Here is a 6,038-nt window from a genome sequence, read left to right as displayed (position 1 = left end):
GCTTGATGTCAGAAATTTAGCAATCAAAATATGTTTTAGAGTAGTAGCCGTGTTAGTCCGTATCCGCAAAAAGAAAAGGAGTACTCGTGGCACCTTAGAGACTAACCAATTTATCTGAGCATAAGCTTTCGTGAGCTACAGCTCACTTCATCGGATGCATGCACTGTTAGTTAGTTACTAATTTGTTAGTCTCTAAGGTGCCACAAGTACTCCTTTTCTTTTTTTGAAAATATGTATTGTCCTTTCTGCATTTACATCTGATTGTTTCCTGAATATGTCAAATTATGCCTGTAGCTGTCCCATTCGCAGCAAGGGGTAATTATCCTAAGGCCAAGAGCAGTATTCACAGGAAGAAATGATAGTCTAAAAACAATGAACTTTTTCTTTTTTTCAAAAAGATAACTATAAATGTATACAACTAGGCGGCACTTACAATGAACACCTTGCTAAGTATGGAGTGGTCACTCAGCATAAACTTGACTTTAATGCAGTTTTACAGACACGTGACTTGCAACATTAACTTTTCATCGTTTTCTGTAATGATTTCACTTCTCTAATGGAAACACATGCTTACACAAACAGATTTTTGGACTGTTATCTTATAATTAAACTATGAGCTTCACTAGTTGTGAGTCCAGCATGACTAGGCATTAATACATTTGGAAAGGGAGATGTGTTCTTAAAGTGTTTTTAGATGTCTAACACAGGACAATTTTTACTGACACTTCTTAATTATAATAATCCTCAATAAAAGAGGAGGATTTCCCCGTCGAGAATTGCTAGAATAAATTATAATATATCTGGTTATACAAGATATTCCTGTTGAATAAGCACTAGTATTGTCTGCCTTCTTTTCTCAGACTACAACTTTATTATATTAAACTTAGTCGAGGTGTGATGGAAAGGTATTGTTAACAAATATAAGCAATTCCCTCACTACAGCTCCGTTTCCTGTAGTAAAACTGATTTTGTATCAGTCCACAACCATGTAAAAAATACCAAACATATTGCTGTAGGAGATTTAGGAACCCAAAATTAAATGTTTCATTTAGAGTTTCCTCACAGAAAATCTTTTCCTGCCGAAAACATTGATTTTGACACAGACCCTTTTTTTACAAAAAAGAAAATATTTCTTTAGAAATTCTTCAGTCAGCCCTATTTATGTCTTTTACTATGATAAAACATTTTAAAATCCAAAGTCTTTTGTTTCAGATTAAGGCAAAACAATAAACTTAAAAACTGAAAAAAATTCAAAGGGCCTGATTCTTTCCACACTTACACTGCTATAAATCAGGCCTAAATTCAGTGAAATCAAGATGGTAGCCAGCTTTACTCGTATTTGGCTCCCAATCCTGGAGGAGGGGACAACAGACAACAGATTATTATGGTGTATAATACAGTAGTGCCTAAAGACCCCGGCTGAAATTGGGTCCCCATTTTTCTAGGCACTATACAAATACACACAGAGAGAGAGAGAGGGAGTCTCTGTCCCAAAGAGCCTACAGTCTAAATAGACAAGACAGGCAAATGGTAGGAGAGGCAACAGGCATTAAAAAGTAACTTGACCCAGGTCACACAGAAATTATAAGCCAGCATTAGAACCCAGGTCTCCTGACACCCATGCCACCGTCTTGTCCACTAGACTATAATAGCAGCTTCTGAATGCCTTTGGTGCTGTCAGCTTCCACTTCCTGGCAAACATTATCTGGCCTCTACGCCTTGGGGTTGCAGCCACAAACTGGGGACATCTGAGGAAAATGGAGAGAAAATGGTGGGGAAATAAAATATCTTTACTTTTTTGGTTCCAAATTAAAAAAAACAAAATGATTGTTCTACTTCCATGGACCCTCCCCAGTTTGAAAAATGTCATTAGGGTTAAAAGTCGAGGATACCTTCAATCCAACAAACAGTCTCTTGGAAGGTCTGTGCTTCCACTGTAGCTTAATGTACTGTAGCTGTCAGGAAGGTCATTTGGCAGCTGCTCTCTCTTTTGTTCCTCAGCTGTGTTTTGAGATTCACCAGCTGTAGTAAAATTTTCATGTAATTCTTCTCCAGGCCAATAAAAATCATAACCATTTTCATTTTCAGTAATTACATTATCATCAGCTTCAATTTCAGTGCCTTTTAACCTTTCTGAACCTTTTTCTCCTTGTAACAGATGGTCAATAAGTTTCTTCATTATCTCCTCTTGTAGCTCTACCAAGTACCTAGTTGGTTCCAGTACCTTCCTGACCACATATTCTCTTCCATTTCCTCTCTCTCATATAACTTGCTATCACAACCCTCTGGTCTAGACATAAATTCAAATAAAAGAGAATGTTTCTCTCTCTGGACACAGCTTTAGATTTCTTTATTAAACAGTTATTTTAATCTAAACAATAAAAAGCAGCTCTCTACATACAGTTTACAGAGGGGAAAAAGGCACATTTTTATAGCCATGAAAGACAAATCGGTTGTGTACACAGTGCTCAAGTTCTGATCCCTGCTCCAGACACTTTGGACCCCTGATGGCAGTAGAGTGACAGCAGTGTAAAACTGGTGCGATGGAATGGTCAATTACGCCCTAAGTGCATTTAATAAATCTGAGATTTCAAGCCTGCTTTTTGTAAGAATTGAGAAAGAGAGCTGATCTTTAAAAGAAAAGGAATCCAACTATTGCTCTGTCCCATGGTACTGTAATACTTGCATCATTTGTCTGTGGTGCAATGGCACAGGACAGACAGACGTGAGTGACATTTGTTTTAAAAGATGCAACAAACCTTGCTGCAGCTGCCCTGAGCTAACACCGGCTGACTCTTCCGCACCATCACAGAGCCGGAAAAGGGAGTGTTCTCCTCCTTTGGGGTGTCTACTCTTAAGCACTGCAGCAGCACAGCTACAGAAATGCAACTGTTCTGCCATAACTCAGTAACATAGACATTTGTTACAGAGACAAGGGGGGGGGAGGCGGAGGATTTCCATTGCTGTAATAAATCCACCCCCTTGAGAGGCGATAGCTAGGTAAATGGAAGAATTATTTTTTCAACCTAGCTGTGTCTACACTGGGGGTTAAGTTGGCTTAACTGTGTCTCTCAGTCGTGAATTTTTCATATCCCTCTGCAACATAGCAAGGTTGACCTAAGTTTTAGGAGTAGACCGGGCCTTACTGTCTGGTCTCCCACTACAAAGCATGTCCCCTTGGCTCTCTTGTTCCATTTTGAACACCTGCTGAAATATCAGTCATAAGGGATAGGACAATCTAGCTACCAATCTCTTTGTCTAGACAGAACCAGGGCCTTTGATTACATACCCTTTAAAACATTGGTTCCCTTAAGGGCTGTGAAGAAATTCCAAGAGGGGGCGCGAGGCTGGGAAATTTTCATAACAATTTTTTTTTTAATCAGAGTAAAAAAAATTATTTATTTAATAGACCAACAGACAATAAATTATACATATTCTGTATACATAATACTAACTATTCATAAAATTGTCCAATTACAGGCCTATATTATTTAATTACAATAAAGTATTAACAATCTTCTCATTTTTGATTATGAATATAAGTAGACAAGAATAAAGGTATAACAAAGTACAAAAATAAAAATACAACTATAAATAAAAGTATATAACCGCAATGTTTTCAAATGTCATACCATGAAATGTGAATATTTTTAATTTTTTTGCCTTGCGACATGTAGGAGTGCCGTTTCGGTCAGTGGGGAGGCCGAAGAACGATGTAGAAAGTGATGGAACTTTTAAAAACTTCCTAGATCGCTTGCGAGAGTGTTCAAGACTGTTCTATTGTGGGAGTGGTTACCTCCACCACTCACCGCGCAAGACCGGCTACTTGCCGGACTGGTGGTGCGGTATATATAGGGCAGCACACATCCGTACGTAATAGTAGTAGTAAATAAATGTTCATGATAACTCAAATTAACTTGTGTCCATTATTATTCATGAATCAGGAAAATTATTTTTATAGATTTTTTTTTTAGTATATTATGGCCGCAATTAAGAAAAGGAAGTACGATGAAAACTACATTAAGTATGGTTTCACCATCATGGAAAAAAACGGGATCTATCATCCTCAATGTGTAGTATTCCATGCAGTTCTCAGCAATGATGCCTTGAGACCCAGTCATCTTGAGCAACACTTGACAAAGAACCACAGTGCTTTGAAAGACACACCAAAAGAGTTTTTCGCTGCTAAACTTCAAAATTTAAAACGAATGAAGCTGGACACTATGGAGCTTTTCATCACGCGTCGGCCAAAGTGGTAGAAGCATCTTATGAAGTGTTATTGCTCATTGCTAAAGCCAAGAAAGTGCACATAATAGGAGAAACTCTTGTGAAGCCTTGCTTGTTGAAAGCATCTGATATTGTGCTTGGTGCCAAAAGCAAGAAAAAAATATTGTAAATATCACTTTCCGACAATACCATGAAATGTCGTATTGATGACATGGAGAAAGATCTAAAACTTCAAGTTGTGGAGGCAGTGAAAGCTTCTCCTTTTCTGCAATTCAGTGCGACGATACCACTGCGGTAGCACAATGCTGTCAGTTGCTCATCTGCGTTCGATTAATTAATGATGGAACTGTGAAAGAAGAACTGATTTTTTCAAAGGAATTGATGACCACATCAAAGGCTTCTGATGTTATGAAAATGGTTTCCGACTTTTTTGAAGAAAATGGACTTTCGTGGGAAAAACTGTTGATGTATGCACAGAAGGTGCTCCAGCAATGCTTGCTCTCGCTCTGGATTTGTGACATTGGTGAAAGAAAAAAATCCAGCCATAATCACAACTCACTGCATCAGGCACAGACAAGCATTGGCTGCTAAAATCCTTCCAGATGACCTATGTGACTCATTGAATTTGGCCATCAAAGTTGTCAATTTTGTGAAGAACAGCGCTTTAAATATGAGACTTTTTGCAGCTCTTTGCACGGATTTGGGAGCGGATCATAAAATTCCTTTGTTTCACCCAGAGGTACAATGGCTTTCCAAAGGGAGCATGCTTTTGAGATTATTTGAACTGAAAGACAAAGTGGAAATTTTCCTCAAGCAACAGAAAAAAGAAGAGTTATATCGTGCATTTATAGACCAAACGTTTCAACTTTCATTGGCATACCTCTTGGACATTTTTGAATCTTTGAACAATCTCAATTTGAAGCTGCAAGGAAACAACGCTGCAAACATTATAGCACACCACGATGACATCAAAGTGTTTATGGAAAAAATCAAGCTTTGGAAATGTCGAACGCAAGCTTAGATGCCTAACTTTTTGTCTTTTCCAACATTTTCATCACTCGCTGAAAATGAAGGTTTCCAAGAACTTTGTAAAGAGGATGCGAAGAACAAAATTGTGTTTCATCTGGACTGCCTTGCTGATGAATTTATCTGCTATTTTCCAGACATCTTTTCTGGCAACCCCATTCATAAATTAGCACGTAATCCATTCAACATTGATGTTGATTCATTGCCGAAAGTATTGCAAGAACAAGCACTCAAAATGAAATACGATTCAAATGCGAAAGATATTTTTGAAAACTTAAGCCTGGAGGAATTTTGGATAAAATATTTCCCAATTTATCCGAAAGTTGGAGAAGAAGCGCTACGTAGTATTCTTCCATTTTCGTTGACATACCTCTGTGAAAAAAGCTTTTCAAATTTAGTCATAATAAAACAAAAGAATCGACTGGATGTCAAAAACAATTTGCGTTGCGCACTTTCATCTTTCAAATCTAGGATTTCCCAACTTGTGAAGAAAATGCAGTATCATCCTTCACATTAAATTAATTTTATTTATGCTATTTCTTATTTTAAATTACATTTTTATTAAATTTTTGTGCCAAGAAAAACTATTTGTGCTTATTTTTCATTTTAAATAAAAAAATTTATCCCAAGTTTGCGTGTTTATTTTTAATTTTAAATTACGAATTTAATTTGTTAAAAGGGGGGTTGGATGATGGTAAAGGAGAGGAGGGGGGCATGAAGGTTTCTTGAAAATTAAAAAGGGGGCATGATACCAAAAAGTTTGGGCACCAATGCTTTAAAATGTT

General features: G+C 37.3%; 1 pseudogene; it reads left to right on the top strand.

The window, feature by feature from the left end:
• Positions 1-3,980: 3,980 nt before the first annotated feature.
• LOC141984537 (protein FAM200C-like) lies at positions 3,981-5,770 on the top strand (annotated as a pseudogene).
• Positions 5,771-6,038: the final 268 nt, after the last annotated feature.

This window comes from Natator depressus, chromosome 3, assembly GCF_965152275.1.
Source record: "Natator depressus isolate rNatDep1 chromosome 3, rNatDep2.hap1, whole genome shotgun sequence".
NCBI classification, from domain to species: Eukaryota; Metazoa; Chordata; order Testudines; family Cheloniidae; genus Natator; species Natator depressus.
This window is presented reverse-complemented; position numbering and strand designations above follow the sequence as displayed.